Below are 18,910 nucleotides of genomic sequence, written 5' to 3'. Positions count from 1 at the left end.
AATCAAATTCTTCTAGGCAGAATTTCTTTCTTAAATATCAGATGGACATACAACTTTAGGTAAGAAAAATATATAAAGTTTAATCTAAGAAGTTATATGTTTACCACTTTTCTTGTGTTTGGGGCAAAGTGCTGGGGATTGTTAGGCCATGAAAGGGCTAGGCAGGTGCTATACCACTGAGCTTAGATAGTAAGACAGATATGATCATCAAGCCTCATCCCTCTGAGTAGCTAGGATTAAAGTATGAACCACTGGGCTCAGCCAGTATTTCTCCTTCTTAATAAAAGAACTACAATATTTCTCTTTCTTCAAATAACAAATTTTTCCTCACAGTAAGCTAGTTTGCAAATTTCTGTTTTTACTCTGGCCATAAAATAGACTCATATTTAGAAATTCACTACTTTGTGAGAAACAGGAAATGTATTTTTGAGTGTGTGCGCACCCACAGGTGCAGGCCAGTCCTGGGGCTTGAACTCAGGGCCTGAGTGCTGTCCCTGAGTATTTTACTCGGGGTTGGCATTCTAAGCCATACTTCTACTTCTGGCTTTTTAGTGAATAACTGGAAATAAGGAGTAATCTTAGACTTTCCTGCCCAGGCTAGCTTCCAATCACAATCCTCAGATCAGCCTCCCGAGTAGCTAGGATTAAAGGAGTGAGCCAACAGAATTGAGCTTCGAAAAAGCAAAGTTCCAGAAAGAAACTGCACGGATCTTCTCAACAACCACTTCCAAGTTATCCAGAGACAGAAAACTTAAGACATGTTGGCTCTGAATGTAAAAAAGCAGGATTTTTCTGCAGCTGTTTTTCACAGGTGCTTTCATTTCTTCTCATATTACACTTCACACAATGACTTACCCACTTCAAATAATGACTAGACAGCTGACAAAGAAAAAAAAAATCAATGCTCTTTACACTTCCAAATTTCTGTTAAAATGCACTTATTAATTGCATGATACTATCCAAGGTTAACCATTAACTACTATTCACTCAGAACAGTGCAAAATACTACTGAAAATAGTAAAATAACAGCATTTAGCAATTTGTGATGTTTCAATCTGTATCTTGTGAATATCAACAGCTTCTCCCAGCACACTATTCAGCAGTGTCTAGCCCAGGTGACACGATTACCTTAAAATCCATCTCTTAAAACTTTCTGTATTAAAGGTAACTAAATATTCACTATTACTGGTCTGCCAATACCCACAAGCTTCATTTCTTTAGGTTCTCTTTCCTTTCTCAATTTTTATTCTATTTTTGCCTCACTCGAAGATCAGACAACTATAAGGTATATAAATGAAATAGGTTTCATTAGGAAGCCAATGAAGAGAACACAACGTGCTATTCAGGCTGGAGAAGTTGTTCTTTTAATTGTGAAAATACTGTACAGAAGGGTTACAATTACATGGGCAAGATAATGAGTACATTTCTTATCTGGCATTGTAGCCTCCTCCTTTGTTTCCCCTTCCATCCTCCCCTCGTGGAGAAGTTTATTTATCGAACTGCTGCCCCAGCCATGCATGGTGGAGAGGCATGACTGAAGAGGAAAAGGGGCGACCCACTCCTGGGCCAGGACTTATGTAGGCAAGGGACAAGAAGAGGTGTGGCCTGGTGGGGGAAAGGTGTGGCCACACTGGATCCGGACATGACCTCAGGGTCTAGGACCCTAAGATTAGATGTGGATGTATGTGACCAGAGGTGGCCCAGGATGGATATCACCTACCTAGCAGGATGGGAAGGTGACTACTTCCAGGTCGGCCAGTTACCTAGGTAACAGATACTGGGCAGAAACTTAGCCAAGAGGTAGGTAGGTTGGGCTGGGAAGGTGGCTCAGTGGTAGAGTGCTTGCCTTGCATGCATGAGGCCCTGGGTTCCATTTTTCAGCACCATGTAAGCAGAAAAGGCTGGAAGTGGTGCTGTGGCTCAAGTGGTAGAGGACTAGCCTTGAGCTGAAGAGCTGAGGGACAGCACCCAGGCCCAGAGTTCAGGCCCTATGACTGACCCAAAAAAAAAAAAATTACAAAAACCAAAACCAAACAAAAACCTGTTTTAAACTATGTGTGTGAGGGGGGTGGGGGGTTGTGGGTGTGCGCGCGCGTGCCACAGCACAGGTGGCTGTCCCTGTTTTTTTTTTTTTTCTTCTGGGTCTGGTCGTGGGGCCTGACCTCTGGGCCTGGGCGCTGTCCCTCAGCTCTTCAGCTCAAGGCTAGCGCTCTACCACTTGAGCCACAGTGCCACTTCCGGCTTTTTTCTTTTTTGCTTATGTGGTACTGAGGAATCGAACCCAGGGCCTCATGCATGCAAGGCAAGCACTCTACCACTGAGCCACCTTTCCAGCCCTGTCCCTGAGTTCTTTTGCTCAAAGCCAGCACTCTACCAACCTGAGCCACAGCTCAGCCCCACTTCCAGCTTTTTTGGTAGTTAATTAGGAGATAAAGGCCCAAAGAAACATAGGTTCCATGGTTTCCCTTATTTGCAATAACTAGTCTATGTCTGAGACAAGCAGAAACGGTCAGATAAATTGATGTTAGGCGAATTGAACCCCAAGATAAAGACTCAAATGGTTTTTCTTGCTATTGTTTCTAACATATTTATAAAATAATTTCTTTCTTGCTTTGTATGTTCCTCCCCCACAGTATAAGCCCTATTTTCACTGTATTTGATGTTGGTATAATTTGTAGAGGGGAAGAGAAAAAACAAATTCTTTAAATAGGGATACAGGTGGACCCATTCCAACAATGAGATGTACAAGACGATACTTTCACAATAAAAAAGAGAGAAAGCGTCTCATGGACTTTCCTGCATGGGCTGGTCTCAAATCGCAATTCTCAAATCTCAGCCTCCATAACAGCTGTGAGTACAGGTGTGAGCTACCAGTGCCTGGATTAATCTTTTTTTTTTTTTTTGGTTGGTCGTGGGGCTTGAACTCTAGGCTTGGGCGCTGACCCTGTACTCTTTAGCTCAAGGCAAGCGCTCTACCACTTGAGCCACAGCACCACTTCTGGTTTTCGAGTGGTTTACTGGAGACAAGAGTCTCAGGAACTTTCCTGCCCAGGCTGGCCTTTGGCTTTGAACCGTGATCCTCAGATCTCAGCCTCCTGAGTAGCTAGAATTACAGGCGTGAGCCACCCACACCCAGCTGGATTAATCTTTTTAATGGCTCTCAGATTAAAAAAATTTTTTCCTACCAAGTGTCAAAGCCACACATCTCTGTAGCTTCTACATAATCCTGATGCTAAGTCTGGAAGACTGTGGTTTGAGGCAAGAGAAGTTTGCTAGACCCCCCAACTTCAAAATAAGCAGCAAAAAGCTGGGCTAAATGTTATGCCTCAAGTTCAAATCTAAATACACCAAACAATAAAAACACAAAAAACACCCAAAATTCCCAGTATCCTTTTTTAAGGGGGTGGGGAAAGTATTGGTACTGGGGCTAACTCATGAGGGTTGGGGTGCTGTCCCTTAGCTTGTTTTTGTTTTTTGGATGGTTGTGGGGCTTGAACTCAGGGTCTGGGTACTGTCCCTGAGCTCTTTTGCTTAAGGCAAGCACTCTACCAACTTGGGCCACAGCATCATGCCCAGTTTTCTGGAGATGAGTCATACAGACTTTTCTGCTGAACCATTATCCTCAGACCTCAGCCTCCTAAGTAGATAGGATTAAAGGCATGAACCACCAGCACTTTTTTGCTTAAGGCAGGTACTCTATCACAGCCAAAGCTCTACTTACTTACTGCCTTTCACAGGTTAAATGGAGTCTCACAGATTTTCCTGCCCAAGTTGACTCTGAACTGTGATTCACAGATCTCAGCCTCTTGAGTAGCTAGATAGGATTATAGGTGTGAGCCAGGGTGTTTGGCTTTCAGTATCTTTTCAATTGTCTTCCTATACAATTGCCCCATTTTTTGTTTTGGAAATTAAAAAAAAAAAAGCAGCAAGTGCATCAACAGATTGTTTAACAGCCTTTTAAAGATACCAAAGGTCAGGGAAGTAGCACCACAACAATCACTGAATCCCAAGTTTTTTTAAACTATTTTTATAAAGTATTGTTTCACTGCTTTGTCAACCATAACAAAAATCACATTCTGTTGTTTTCACTGACATAATAAATTTCTTAGTGATTGAGCCCCTTTTTTGTTTGAGGGTAGAGCATCACTCCAGTTTGGGATTATGATCTCAAATACTGTACTCTTACTTGAGTCATGCTTAGGCCCTTTTTTGCTTTAGTTATTTTTCAGATGGGCTGACCCTGGCTTTGAATCATGATCCCAAATCTCAGCCTCCTGCATAGCTCAGATTATAAGCATAAACCTCCACGACTAACTTGTTTGTTGAGGGGGAGAGGGTTAATCTCACTAAATCCCTTCACCTTTGCTGGCCTCACAATTCTCAAATCCCCCATACTAGAATTACACAAATTTGCCACCATCAATCAAGTTTCCTTCCCCCGCCCCCTTTCCAGTCCTGGGGGTAGAACTCAGGGCTAGGACACTGTCCCTGCGTTTCTTATGCTCAAGGCTAGCACAACTACCACTAGAGCCACAAAGCCACTTCCAGGTTTTACTGTTTATGTGTTGTTGAGGAATAGAAACAGGGGCTTCATGCATGCTAGGCAAGCACTCTACCACTGAGCCACCTTCCCAACCCATCCTCACTAATCTTTAAAAGTAAATTCAAGATAGTTGCTGCAGGGGCTGGGAAGGTGGCTCAGTGGTAGAGTGCTTGCCTTGCATGCATGAGGCCCTGGGTTTGATTCCTCGGTACCACATAAACAGAAAAACCCCGAAGTAGCACTGTGGCTCAAGTGGTAGAGCGCTAGCCTTGAATTGAATAGCTCAGTGTCAGTGCCTAGGCCCAGAGTTCAGGCCCCACGACCAACGACCAAAAAAAAAAAAAAAAAAAAAAATTAGTGAAGATATATAAATAGGTATATAAATAATTATACTTAAAACCAAACTGAGAAAATAAACACTCTTTAAAAATTAGACTGCATGAAAGTAAATCTACCCAAAAGAAAAATCAGAATATCCTCTGTTAAATGATAAAGTAGACTCAGAAGGGAAAGTAGCTGGAAATAATACATTTGATAAAGGACTCACATCCAGAATATATGAACTTTTACAACTCTAATAAAAAGACACCACATGCCAGGCACCAGTGGCACATGCCTGTAATCCTAGCTATTCAAGACACTGAAATCTGAGGAACCTGGTTCACAAGCCAGCCCAGGCAGGAAAGTCTGTTAGACTAATTTCCAATTAATCAGCAAAAAGCCAGAAATGGAGCTGTGGCTCAAGTGGTAGAACACTAGCCTTGAGGGAAAAAAAAATGCTCAGGGACAGCACTTTGAGTTCAAGCCCCAGGACCAGCAAACTCTCTCTCTCTCTCTCTCTCTCTCTCTCTCTCTCTCTCTCTCTCTCTCTCTCTCTCTCTCTCTCTCTCTCCAATTAAAAAGAGGACACTGGTCTTTACTAGACATTTCTCTAAAATATACAACCCAATAAACATGAAAGGCTCACCATCATGGTCACACTGCAGTCAAAACCACAAATAAGGGACTGGGAAAGTGGCTCGGTGATAAGAGTGCTTGCCTTGCATGCATGAAGCCCTGGGTTCGATTCCTTCAGCACCACATAAGCAGAAAAAAAGTAGGAAGTGGCGCTGTGGCCCAAGTGGTAGAGCACTAGTCTTGAACTGAAGAGCTCAGGGACAGCGCCAGGCCCAGAGACAAGGCCCCATTACCAACAAAACAAAAAACAAAAACAAAAACAAAAAAACACAAATAAGAAAAACTTCCCACCCACTAATATGTCTATAATCAAAGTCTATAATGTCTATAATCAAAAGTTCAAAGGCCTCTTACTTAAGAGGCCTTAGGTTCAATCCCCAGTGCTTACACTCCCCCAATAAAAAGTTAAGCAGAGGAAGTGCAGCTGTGGCTCAAAGTGACAGGGCGCTAGCCTTGAGCAAAAGAACTCAGGGACAGCACCTAGGCCCCAAGTTCAAGCCTCACAAATGATAAAAAACAAAAAACAAACTAAAAAGAAGTTAAGCAGAGTTGCCCAGCAATTCTACTCTTTGAAATATATACCCTAGAGCAAAAAAAAAAAAATACCCACACAAAAATTCCATCTTATTCTCTTATGTTTATAGCAGGATTATTTTTTTTGGGGGGGGGTAGGTCATGGGGCTTTAACTCTGGGCTTGGACACCATCCCTGTGCTCTTCAGCTCAAGGCAAGCGCTCTACTGCTTGAGCCACAGGGTTTATTGGAGATAAGAGTCTCACAGAGTTTCCTGCCTGGGCTAGCTTTGAACCAAGATCCTCAGATCTCAGCCTCCTGAGTAGCTAGGATTACAGGCGTGAGCCACTGGCCCCGGGCCATGAGACTCTTATCTCCAATAAACCACCTGAAAACTGGAAGTGGTGCTGTGGCTCAAGAGGTAGAGTGCTAGCCTTGAGCTGAAGAGCTGAGGGACAGCACTCAGGCCCAGAGTTCAAGCCCCACGACTGACAAGAAAAGAAAGAAAGAAAGAAAGAAAGAAAGAAAGAAAGAAAGAAAGAAAGAAAGAAAGAAAGAAAGAAAGAAAGAAAGAAAGAAAGAAAGAAAGAAGAAAGAAAATAGGTTAGTGATTGTTTAGGGACAGACAAATAAAGATGAATGGATAGTGACTACTTGAGAGTATGATTTCTTTTAGAAAAAATAAAATGTTCTAAAACTAGGTTGTGCTGATGGCTTAAAATCTGTAGCTATAGTGTGCACTGGTAGTTCATGCCTATAGTCCTAGATACTCAGGAGACTGAGATATGAGAATCGCCGTTCAAAGCCAGCCCAGGCAGAATAATCCGTGAGACTCCTCTCCAATTAACCACCAGAAAACTGGAAGTGGCACTGTGGCTCAAGTGGTAGAGCGCTAGCCTTGAGCTGAAGAGCTGAGGGACAGCGCCCAGGCCCAGAGTTCAGGCCCCACGACCGGAACCCTCCCAAAAAAGATACATAAATTACATTTAAGATCAAAAAGTGTCATAATGATTACTATTAGGAGATAGTGATGGGAATGAAAATGAAGTATCTGTTATTTCAACTGCTGACTATTTGGTAAAATTTTTGCACTTTTTAATGTACTCTAATTGTTTGGGGTGGTAATGTGGTTTGAACTCAAGAGGCTTGTGCTTGCTTGCTTATATACCCCAGACTTGTTTCTAGTTTAGTTACTTTTCAGATAAGGGCCAGCCTTGGACTACAATGCTTCTTGGGAGACAAGAGTAACTATAAAAGAGACAGGAGGTTTGCCACAAACAGAACAGAGGACTAGAGCAATCACCTCAACTAGTGCTTCTAAGAAACCTACACTCTGGGAAAAAAAAGGAAGGAAGGAAGGAAGGAAGGAAGGAAGGAAGGAAGGAAGGAAGGAAGGAAGGAAGGAAGAAAGAAAGAAAGAGAGAGAGAGAGAGAGAAACAAACTTACACTCTGGCCTTTCTGTGGCATATGTGGCCTCATGCTTCTGCTGAGGTTCAGTTACTACGGGTAGCCTCTCATTTTCTGCCCTGAGTTGCATGAATTGGGAGGCTGTGGTGAGAATGGGCACAGAATGGCATTGAGAGAATGTGTTCTTCTACTAGTAGTGTTATCTCTGTATGTAATTCACCTTGAATAGGAAAACATGCCAGACCACCACTACCCAGACCTTTGAGACGAGGACCAGATAACTAAGCAATGGTTAGCCAAGAGTTCACTGTAGGGCCAGCCAACTAGCATATGTATAAAATCTTAAAACATTTGGAAGGCTGAAGCAGAAGCAGGAGGATCACAGTTTGAGGCCTGCCTGGGCTATACAGTTAAGACCTCTGTCTCAAAAGAACAAAAAATCTGGGCTTGGAAGGTGGCTCAGTGGTAGAGTGCTTGCCTTGCATGCATGAAGCTCTGGATTCGATTCCTCAGCACCACATAAGCAAAAAGAAAAAAAAAGCCAGAAGTGGCGCTGTGGCTCAAGTGGTAGAGCGCTAGCCTTGGGCTGAAGAGCTGAGGGACAGCGCCCAGGCCCAGAGTTCAGGCCCCACAACCGGACCCTCCCCCCCCCCCCGCAAAAAAAGAACAAAAAATCTATTGTACAGGTGAAAATGTCAGAATTCACCAAGACTATTAAAAAAAAAATCCTACAAATATGCAAATGAATCTGGGTGCTGGTGGCTCATACCTGTAATCCTAACCACTCAAGAGGCTGAAATCTGAGGATTGTAGTGCAAAGCCAATGTGAATAGTAAAGTCCATAAGACGCTTTTCAGTTAAACACCCCCCTCCTCCAAATACAAACTGGGAATAGGAAGTATGGCTCGAATAGTAGGGGGCCCAGGCCCTGAGTTCAAGCCCCAGTACCAATCAACCCTCCCCCCACCACACGCGCGCACACACACAGCAAATGATGAGTTCATGCCTCAGCACCAACCCCCCACCCCCACAGCAAATGATAAGCTCATACCAAAAAAAAGGGGGGGGCTGGGAAGGTGAGGCCCTGGGTTCGATTCCTCAGCACCACATAAGCAAAAAAGAAAAAACCCGGAAGTGGCACTGTGACTCAAGTGGTAGAGCGCTAGCCTTGAGCTAAAGAGCTGAGGGACAGCGCACAGGCCCAGTGTTCAAGCCCCAGAACCAAAATATTAAAAAAAAACACACACACAAAAGAGAATGAGATTGTTAGGTTATACTACATCAAATGGCTTGCTTGTTGAGCAAGCTGCTGAATCCAATGTTTGTTCTTAAGGTAGTACCCTACCACCTGAGCCATAGTTCCACTTCTGCTTTTTGGTGGTTAGCTAGAGGAGGTAAGTCTCATGGACTTTCCTGCCCAGGTTGGCTTTAAACTGTGATCCTCAGATGTCAGGCTCCTGAGTAGGTAGGATTACAGACAGGAGCCTCTAGCCCCTAGAATGTTACTTATTGTTTTAGTAAAATATTAATCACCAGGAACTGGGAAGGTGACTCAGTGGTAGAGTGCTTGCCTTGTATACATGAGGTTCTAAGTTCGATTCCTCAGCACCATATAAGCAGAAAAGGCTGGAAGTGGTGTTGTGGCTCAAGTGGTAGAGCACTAGCCTTGAGCTGAAGAGCTGAGGGACAGTGCCTAGGCCCAGAGTACAAGCTGCACGACCGACAAAAAAAAAAAAAAAAAAAAAAAAAGATTAATCACCAGAGGGAGCCAAGACTAAGGATTCCTTAATGCTTTAAGCCAGTATTCTACTCTGTAGTCAACGTGGCCCCAACCTTACTATCTTCCTGTCTCAGCCGTTCCAAGTGTTGGGATCAGACATTTACCATCATGCTAGACTTACCAAAGATTCTATAAACAAGCATTCTTCCAGATGTCTTTCCCATGAACACAACTATGCAAGAACTCCCATCTGTTCATGTTGCTAAAGACTCTTATTTATAGTAAACTCTTGCTCCTGAAATTTCACTGTACATAACTCAAATATTTTCAAATATTTCAGATAATAAATCAACTTGAAACTTTATCGCCACCTCTCTCAGTACACACATTATATACTATAAATGATAGGTTTTGAACACCGTTAAAAGTAAAAAGGTAATTCTCGACAGGTGCCAGTGGCTCACACCTGTAATCCTAACTACTCTAGAGGGTGGGATCTGAGGATCACGGTTCAAAGCCAGACCGGGGGGGGGGGGGGGGGGGGGGGGGCGCGGGGGCTGGGAAGGTGGCTCAGTGGTAAAGTGCTTGCCTTGCATGCTTGAGGCCCTGGGTTCGATTCCTCAGCACCCATAAGCAAAAAAAACAAGCCAGAAGTGGTGCTGTGGCTCAAGTGGTAGAGCGCTAGCCTTGAGCTGAAGAGCTAAGGGGCAGCGCCCAGACTCAGAGTTCAGGCCCACGACCGGACCCAAAAAAAAAAACCAAAACAAAGCCAGACCGGGCAGGAAAGTCCATGACACTTTTTTTTTGGGGGGGGGGACTAGGGGAGCGCGCACAGTCAGTTGTGGGACTTGAACTCTAGGCCTGGGCGCTATTCCTCAGCTCTTCACCTCAAGACGAGAGTCTCACGAACTTTCCTGTCCACTCTGGCCTTGAACGGCAATCCTCAGATCTCAGCCTTCTGAGTAGCTAGGATTACAGTCGAGAGCCACTAGTGCCGGCTCCATGGCACTCATCTCCAGTTAACCAGAACATGAAGTGGTGCTGTGGCTCACGCGGTAGTACGCTAGTCTTGAGCTGAAGAGCGCAGGGACAGCACCCAAGCCCAGCATTCAAACCCATAACTGAACCCGCCCCCCCAAAAGTAATTCTCCACTTTACCAAAGTGATTCCATAAAGCTGTCATGCAATTCCTGATAAAGTCCTGTTATACCATAGCAAAGTTTGCTGAAGTTTAAAAAGTTTTGTAGGGCTGGGAATGTGGCTTAGTGGTAGAGGTTTGATTCCTCAGCACCACATAAACAAGTGGCTCTGTGGCTCAAGTTGGAGAGTGCTAGCAAAAGAACCTCAGGGGCCCCAGGACTAGCAAAAATTAAAAAAATATATATTTTTTTAAAGAAGTTTTGTAAACAGGCACCAGGTGGCTCATGCCTGTTAATCCTAGCTACTGAGGAGGCTGAGACCTGAGGATTGTGGTTCAAAGCCAACCCAGGCAGGAAAGTCATGAGACTTTTAACTCCAATGAACCACCGAAAAGCCAGAAGTGAGGCTGTGGCTCAAATGGTAGTGGGCTAACTATGAGCAAAAACAAAACAAAACAAAAACCTCAGACAGCTATGCCCAGGCTTTGAATTCAAGCTCTAAAACTGGCAGTTGTGCTTGGGCACACACATAAAACAGTAAAATGTATATGACTTTAAGTATTGCTATATGTATTTTTGGGGGGAGTGGGGTGCCAGTCATGGGGCCTGGGCACTGTCCCTAAGCTTCTTTTGCTCAAGGATAGCACTCTACCACTTGAGCCACGTGCCACTTCCAACTTTTTCTGTGGTTCTGAGAAATCAAACCCAGGAGTTCATGCATCTTAGGCAAGTACTCTACCACTGAGACAAATTCCCAACCGTGGTATTTTTGTATTTAGCTAAATTATGATGGTGTTACTACTATGTCCTGAAATTGTGTTAGGTTTGGTCTAGATAAAATCTGTTATTTACCAAAAGACTGGTACTTGGTATTTGAAAAAAACAACAACAACTAACCATTACCAAATGTCCTATACAAATATGAGAAATAAATATGAACTGAAAGAAGGCTAAAGAGGGTATAGTTCAGTGGTCGTGCTCTTGCCTAGCCTGTTCAAGGGCCTGACTTTGATCCCTAGCACCTCAGGGTAGAGACAGGTAGAGAGAAGAAACATTTCAAATACAGCACATTGGACTTGGGAAGTATTAAACAAAAACAAAAAGGCAAAGACATAGTTATTGAGCTCCTTTATCTTTTTAAATGTTTTAAATATTTTGAATACTTTTTATTTTAAATACTTTTCAAATATTTTTCAGTCCCTTTTGCATTTTTTCAAAACTTTTTCAGTATTATTACAGGGTCAAGAAAATTAGGAAAGAGCTGGGTGACAGAGGGTCAAGCATAGTTCAAACACAGCCTAGGCAGGGAAGTCTGTGTATGAGTCTCTTATCTCTAACCATCAAAAAGCAGGAAGTGGAGCTGTGGCTCTATTGGTAGAGTGCCAGCCTCGAGTGGGAAAAGCTCAGTGACAGTGCTCAGGCCCCATTACAAAAAATAAAAATAGAAAGGAAAATTACAAGTTCAAAGTTTGTGTCCTGGCACACTCACTGGTGGCTCAGGTCTCTATAATCCTGGTTATCTAGGAAGCTGAGATCCGATGTGGGCAGAAATATCTCTGAAACTCCATCTCAATAGAAGGAAGCTGGATGTTGTGGTGCACATTTGTCTTACCAGTAAACAATAGGAAGCACCTGGGTTGGGAATGTGGCTTAGTGGTAGCGTGCTTGCTTAGCATGCATGAAGCCCTGGGTTCGATTCCTCAGTACCACATAAACAGAAAAAGCAAAAAATGGTGCTGTGACTCAAGTGGTACAGCAGTAGCCTTGAGCAAAAGCAGCTCAGGGACAATGCCCAGGCCTGAGTGCAAGCCCCAAGATTGGCAAAAAAAGGAAGAAAAAAGACAAAAAACAAAAGGAAGCACTTAACAGTCAGATCACATCATGCCCAGCAGTAAGACCCTATCTGAAAACTAATCAGCAGAAAAATGGAGCTGAAGACCATGATTCACCAGTAGCCATTAATTCAAACTCTAGTACTGCCAATAAATAAATACATAAACAAAAGAAAGTTTGAGGTAATGCCTCCCTAAGTCCTGGTATAAACAAGAACATACAGACTGGGAAGGTAGCTTAGTGGTAGGGTGCTTGCCTAGCATGCCCCAGGTTTGATTCCTCATTACCACATAAACTGAAAAAGCCAGAAGTCCTGCTGTGGCTCAAGTGGTAGAGTCATAGCCTTGAGCAAACGAAGCTCAGGGACAGCACCCAGTCCCTGAGATGAAGCCCCAGGACTGGCCAAAAGAAAAATGGGGAGTCTGGTGTGGTGGCTCACGCTTGCAATCCTAGCTACTCAAGAGGCTGAGAGCGGAGGATCACTGCTCAAAGCCAGTCCGGGCAGGAAACTCCATGAGACTCTATCTCCAATAAACCACTAAAAAACCGGAAGTGGTGCTGTGGCTCAAGCAGTAGAGCACTGGCCTTGAGCTGAAGAGTGCACGGACAGCACCCAAACCCAGAGTTGAAGCCCCACGACTGACCAAAACAAAAAAAAGGGGGGGGGGGAGGTTAAATCAAAACAAGAACACACTAGGAGGGCTGGGAAGGTGGCTCAGTGGTAGAGCACTTGCCTTGCATGCCTGAGGCCCTGGGTTCAATTCCTCAGCACCACATAAGCAAAAAGAAAATAGCAGGAAGTGGCGCTGTGGCTCAAGTGGTAGAGCGCTAGCCTTAAGCTGAAGAGCTGAGGGACAGCGCCCAGGCCCAGAGTTAAGGCCCCCCGACCGGACCCCCCCCCCAAAAAGAACACACTAGGAAACTTCTGGTATTGGCAACTTTCCCCTCTCTTGGTTATTGGGAACTATCTTGAAACCTATTTCAGCACTATTAAGATATCACTTCCACTTTATAAAGTCTAGTTCTGGTTTCCAATACCATACCTCCAAGAAGAACAGGCAGAAACATGGGAGCCAGATTAAAGGGGAAAAAATGTTACTCAGGTTTTTTTTGGTTTTTGTTTGTCATGGGACTTGAACTCAGGGACTGAGCACTGTCTCTGAGCACTGATCCTTTTGCTCAAAGCTAGCTTTCTACCACTTGGAACCACAGCGCCACTTCCAGTTTTCTGGTAGTTAATTGGAGGTAAGAGTCTCTGGGAATTTTCTGCCAGGGCTGACTTCGAACCTCAGATCTCAATCTCCTGCGTAGCCAGGATTACAAGCATGAGCCACTTGGCTCTGGCTGGTTACTCCTTTTCTTAGTCATCTATTATTAGTTCTTTGTGTACTGGTCCTGGGGCTTGAACTAAGTGCCTGAACTTTTGTGCTCAAGGCTAGTGCTGTAGCATTTGAGCCACACAACTCCACTTCTAGGCTTTTGGGATAGTTAATTGAAAATAACAGTCTCACAGACTTTCCTGCCTGTGTTGGCTTCAAACGGCAATCCTCAAATCTCAAGTCTCCTAGGTAGCTAGGATTACAAGCATGAACCACTGGCACATGGCTAGTTGTCTATTAGTTCTTATTGGACCAAGTTATAAATACTTTTCCAATCAAATGAGAAAGCTTGAGTTCAGTGTTAATATGTATTAACATAATCCTTCCCAGCAAGTTTATTTGTATGGGTTGTTATAGCTACAGTAGCTGAAACAGTAACTCTAGCCTAGTAATGTATGGGTGTGGGTGGGGATACAGAGTTCAATTTTAGGTTAGAGGCATTGATCATGCTGACAGAGGAAAATGATTCTTAAGGAGACATTAGTAATATTGAAGAGGTAGAAAAGGTTTGCAAAGAATACATGCTTCTGATAAATGTATATATCCAAGGTAACTTAACAGTAACTGAAGCATACATTCCAAGACATCCCCCTCAACTCATTTGAAATCTATTCTTGCCAATGAAATAGACATTCTTATCTCAAAAGGGAATCTCACAAACTTTGATACCTCCCACATAATCTGAGGAGGAAATCTGACCAGAGACCACCAAATAAAGACAATTCCAGTAACAACATTAGAAAGGCAATATAGAGTTCCAACCAGGAACATTAGAAAGGCAATACAGAGTGTGAGAACAGTCAAGCTAAAAGTTGCACAGTAGTATATATAACTAAATTATTCATCGTGAAAGAGATCATTTCAGACCAATAATTCAACCATTCTCAGAAAAGGTAAATTGAAGAATATCCTGTTCTGACAGCAAACTCTTGTCAGAATCTATCCCCAAAAGTTTTGTTTTGTTTTTTTGCGGATCATGGGGCCTAAACTCTGGCCCTGGGAGCTGTTCCTCAGCTCTTCAACTCAAGGCTAGGGCTCTACCAATTGAGCCACAGCGCCACTTTCAGCCTTTTCTGCTTATGTGGTGCTGAGGAATCGAACCCACGGCCTCAGGCATGCAAGGCAAGCACTCTACCACTGAATCACCTTCCCAGCCCACCCAATAGTTTTGATAACAGTGTTACTTACATATGTACTTCCTCAAAATAGCCCATTTATTCACTAAACTTTTAAACACAAACCTATTCTGGGAAGGTGGCTCAGTGGTAGGGTGCTTGCCTTGTATGCAGGAGGCCCTAGGTTCAATTCCTCAGCACCATATAAACAGAAAAAGCCGGAAGTGGGTGCTGTGGCTCAAGTGGTCGAGCACGAGCCTTAAGTTAAAAAGCTGAAGGACATCAACCCAGGCCCAGAGTTCAAGCATACATCTAAAAAAACACAAAACAAAACAACAACAACAAAAAAAACATCATTAGAGCCCTGTGTGGTAGCTGAAGCCTGTAAACCTAACCTACTACACAGGAAGTGTAAATCAGGAATTGTGGTCTTAGGCAAGCCCAGGCAAAGAGATTCACAGCTAGGAGCTGGTGCCTCATTCCTTGGCTGAGATCTAAGGATCGTGGTTCATAGCTAGCCCAGGAAGGACAAAGTCTATTGAGACTTACCTGCAATTATCCACCAAAAAGCCAGAAGTGGAGATGAGTGCTAGCTTTGAGCAAAAAATTGTTCAGGGCCAAATCAAGCCTAGAAGTCACCAGACTTTCTTTCCATTTCTTTTTCTTTTCTTTTTTTTGGGGTCCAGTGGTGGGCCTGAACTCTGGGACTGGGCTCTGTCCCTCAGCTCTTCAGCTCAAGGCTAGCGCTCTACCATTTGAGCCACAGCGCTACTTCCAGCTTTTTTCCCCCTGCTTAAGTGGTGCTGAGGCATCGAACCCAGGGCCTCATGCATGCAAGGCAAGCGCTCTACCACTGAGCCACCTTCCCAGCCCTTTCTTTCCATTTCAACCAAATGCTGGGCAAGATGGTACAAAATTGTCATTCCAGCTATGGGGGAAAACAAGTAGGGCAGACAACAACTCCTCCTCTTTTTTTGTACCAGTTCGAGCTCAGGGCCTAGAGCTTTCAAACTCCATCTTTTGAGCCACACCTCCAGTTCCACTTTCTTGTTACTTAGTTGGAGATAAGGGTCTGCTCCAAATCTGACCCCTCAGATCTCAAGTACCTGGAGGTAGCTAGCTAACCGGTGTGAACCACCAGAGTTAAATTCATTTTTTTGTTTGTTTGGGAAGGAGCTTCATATGCAGCCCAGACTAACCTGAAACTCCTAATCCCCCTGCCTTGGCTTCCCTAGGTCTGAGATTACAATCACGTTCTACCAAGCTTGGTTCTAATTTTAAGTTTCTATTGAATAAATGAGTCACTTCATAGAAAAATCAGAACTACTTCCCATTTTGCTCATTATAATAGAAAACTCTCAACTATGATTGTAAAGGAGAATGGGGAAGCACAAAATAACTGTAACAAGCTAGCCAAGGGCATAATAACTCTCACATGTGGCATGGAGGTAAATTACAATTTTTTTTTTTTTTTGGTCAGTCGTGGGGCTTGAACCCTGGGCCTGGGAGCTGTTCCTGAGCTCTTCAGCTCAAGGCAAGCACTTGGGCCACAACGCCACTTCTGGTTTTCTGGTGGTTAAGTGGAGACAAAATCACAGACTTTCCTGCCAGGGCTAGCTTTGGACCGAGATCCTCAGATCTCAGCCTCCTGTGAAGCTAGGATTATAGGTCTGAGCCACTTAGTAATTATTTTCATTTCCTTAGAAGCCTTGCAACCAAGAATAAAAAGCAGCAAATGCAAATAGAAAAATTAGGAGTTAACTGTTATTGACATTAGTTTCCAACTAAAGAGTAGATTTCTCAATTTCAGATTACCACACCTACACTTGTCATTTGAATCTGTTTTCCTATCTGTAAAGATAGCAAAAATTATAGTATCTACATTGAAGAATGTTTTAAGAATTTTCTAAGTCAACACAACCATACATTGCTTAGTTACTGTCACAGTGGGCACTCAACAAATTCTATAATTCCTCTTAGATAAAACGTGATAGTCATTAAAAAAACTTTAGAGTTGGAAGTGGTGCTGTGGCTCAAGAAGTGGATCGTTCCCCTAGATCTGAAGAGGTAAGGGACAGAGCCCAGGCCCAGAGTTCAAGCCCCACAACTGACAAAAACAAAACACCTTTATAGTCATTAAACTAAAAATAACCTCACAAGTATCTTAGAATGTTTCTAAGTCCATTTTCCTTTCTTTTCTTTTTTTGAAACGAGGTCTCACTAATGATCTCAGATATGAAATTAAAATTCTCCTGCCCTATTCACTATAGTGATGAGATCACAGACACATGTCAATTACCTCTGGGATTAGTGTATTCTTTGGAATTAAGTTTTCCTTACTATTTAAGTTTGCAAGGGCAGATGGGTAACTTTTTTTCAGTTCCCTTTCCCTCTTAGATAAAAATAAAAGCCATTTTTGTTTTAGTCATTCAACCTGCTATATTGTAGAGTCTCAAATCCAAATGGAAGGGAGGTTAGATGCTATTTTGTGTTATGAAATATAAAGGCTGGGAATGTAGCTCAGCAGTAGAGGGTTTGCTTAGCATGCATAAAGCCCTGGGTTCGATTCCCCAGTACCATATAAACAGAAAAAGCCAGAAGTGGTGCTGTGGCTCAAGTAGTAGAGTGCTAGCCTTGAGCTGAAGAGCTCAGGCACAGCACCCAGGCCCAGAGTTAAAGCCCCATGACCAACCAAAAGAAAATTAAAAAAAAAAAAATATATATATATATATATATATACACACACATATATGGAAAAAAACTACTAGGTTTTTATATTGTCATGTTAGGAGAGTATGATTCACTATTATACATAATGCTTAGGAAACATTTTTGTATTGCACCACATAAGCAAAAAAGAAAAAAGCCAGAAGTGGTGCTGTGGCTCAAGTGGTAGAGCGCTAGCCTTGAGCTGAAGAGCTGAGGGACAGCGCCCAGGCCCAACAACCAGACAAAAAAAAAAAAAAAAAAGAAGATGCTAACTGAGGGTGGAGGTTAAATTCAGTGGTAGGTAGAGCAGTTGCCTACACACACGTTAACTGAATCTGAAAGATCATACTTCCCAACTCACTACATAAAAAGTTTTCCAAGCATACAAACATGTTAAGGTAGATTATTCTGTGAGAGTCCTATACGAAAAGCACACTGAAGTGACATTCAACTTTTAACAAACCTGGCATTGAACTTTTTCTTTCTGTAGGACTGGAGTTTGAACCCAGAGCCTCATGTTTGGTACGCTGGTGTTCTATTGCTTGGGCTCTCAACTTGTATTTTAACAGACAAATAACTCAGTCTTTGACTCTTGAAAGAAAATAAATTTTCCTGGTATTAAGGGGTTTTTTGGTTATCTTTATGAAGATAAGCTATGGTCAATACAGGCCAAATTGCCATTTCACAACTGAAATCAAATTTGTGTTTCCAAAATCTTTAATTACAGAGAGAGAGTAATTTGAGTTCTGCGTATAGTCCAAAGAAGGAAATTCCTTAAGATAAATGTCATATTTCAGCAACAACTATCATAACAAACTGACATCGCTACTGTCTATAAATTTTATACTGTCTGTAAATTTATAGACTAATGTAACGAAGAGTGGTGAGAGAGAACTTTTTACATTCAGAAGAAACAACTAGGAAATACAGACATTCCTTTTATTAGAAAAAATTCATACTAAGTTACCGAAAAAAGAGGCAGTAAGTCTTTGAAAGTGTTATTTTCATACAAATTGGTCTTTGGACCTCGAAGGCTGTTTCAAAATATGTCCAATAAAGGCACTAGGACAGACCCAATTGAAAAGATTCAAGTTATGTGTCATCTTCTCCCCACCTGTTAACAGAATCCAATTATCACCATATACTTAAACAATCAAAAGCTCGCAATAAAATGATTCCAAACGTGAAAGATGTTTACACAGTGAAACGTCCCACAAAATCTTCCATCCCTACGAAAAGACCAACCAACAGTGGGTGAAAACAAGTCTATCCAAGCAAGGCAACGTAACATTTGCTCTGCCTGAATATAGAGCTGCGAGCTACAGTAGTCAACCCGCCACCGAACCAGGAAGAAGAATCCCAACGTGTTAAAAGCAAAGAACAGTCAAATCCTCTCAAAGACCGCAACAGAAAAGAACTTTCTTAGATCCAGTCAAAGTTTTACGTTTGCTTTCCAGTTTTACAGATGGGCGCTCGGAGGGAGGTTGGATGGATCCGTGCCTTCTCTCAAGGTCACTGGTGTAAAAGCCCAACAGTCTTGGGGCTCCCGATCTCAGGTCCCCAACTTTTCCACTCCACCCCCACCCCGCGCGCA

General features: G+C 43.0%; 1 protein-coding gene across 2 annotated transcripts in view; it reads right to left on the bottom strand.

Moving 5' to 3' along the window:
• LOC138810513 (serine/threonine-protein phosphatase 4 regulatory subunit 3A) overlaps positions 1–18,910 on the bottom strand; it is a 52,890-nt gene that overhangs the window by 32,821 nt on the left and 1,159 nt on the right. The window lies entirely within an intron of this gene.

The sequence above is a fragment of the Dipodomys merriami genome, unplaced genomic scaffold (genome assembly GCF_024711535.1).
Source record: "Dipodomys merriami isolate MVZ:Mamm:240054 unplaced genomic scaffold, mDipMer1.0.p SCAF_50, whole genome shotgun sequence".
Classification (NCBI taxonomy): domain Eukaryota; kingdom Metazoa; phylum Chordata; class Mammalia; order Rodentia; family Heteromyidae; genus Dipodomys; species Dipodomys merriami.
This window is presented reverse-complemented; position numbering and strand designations above follow the sequence as displayed.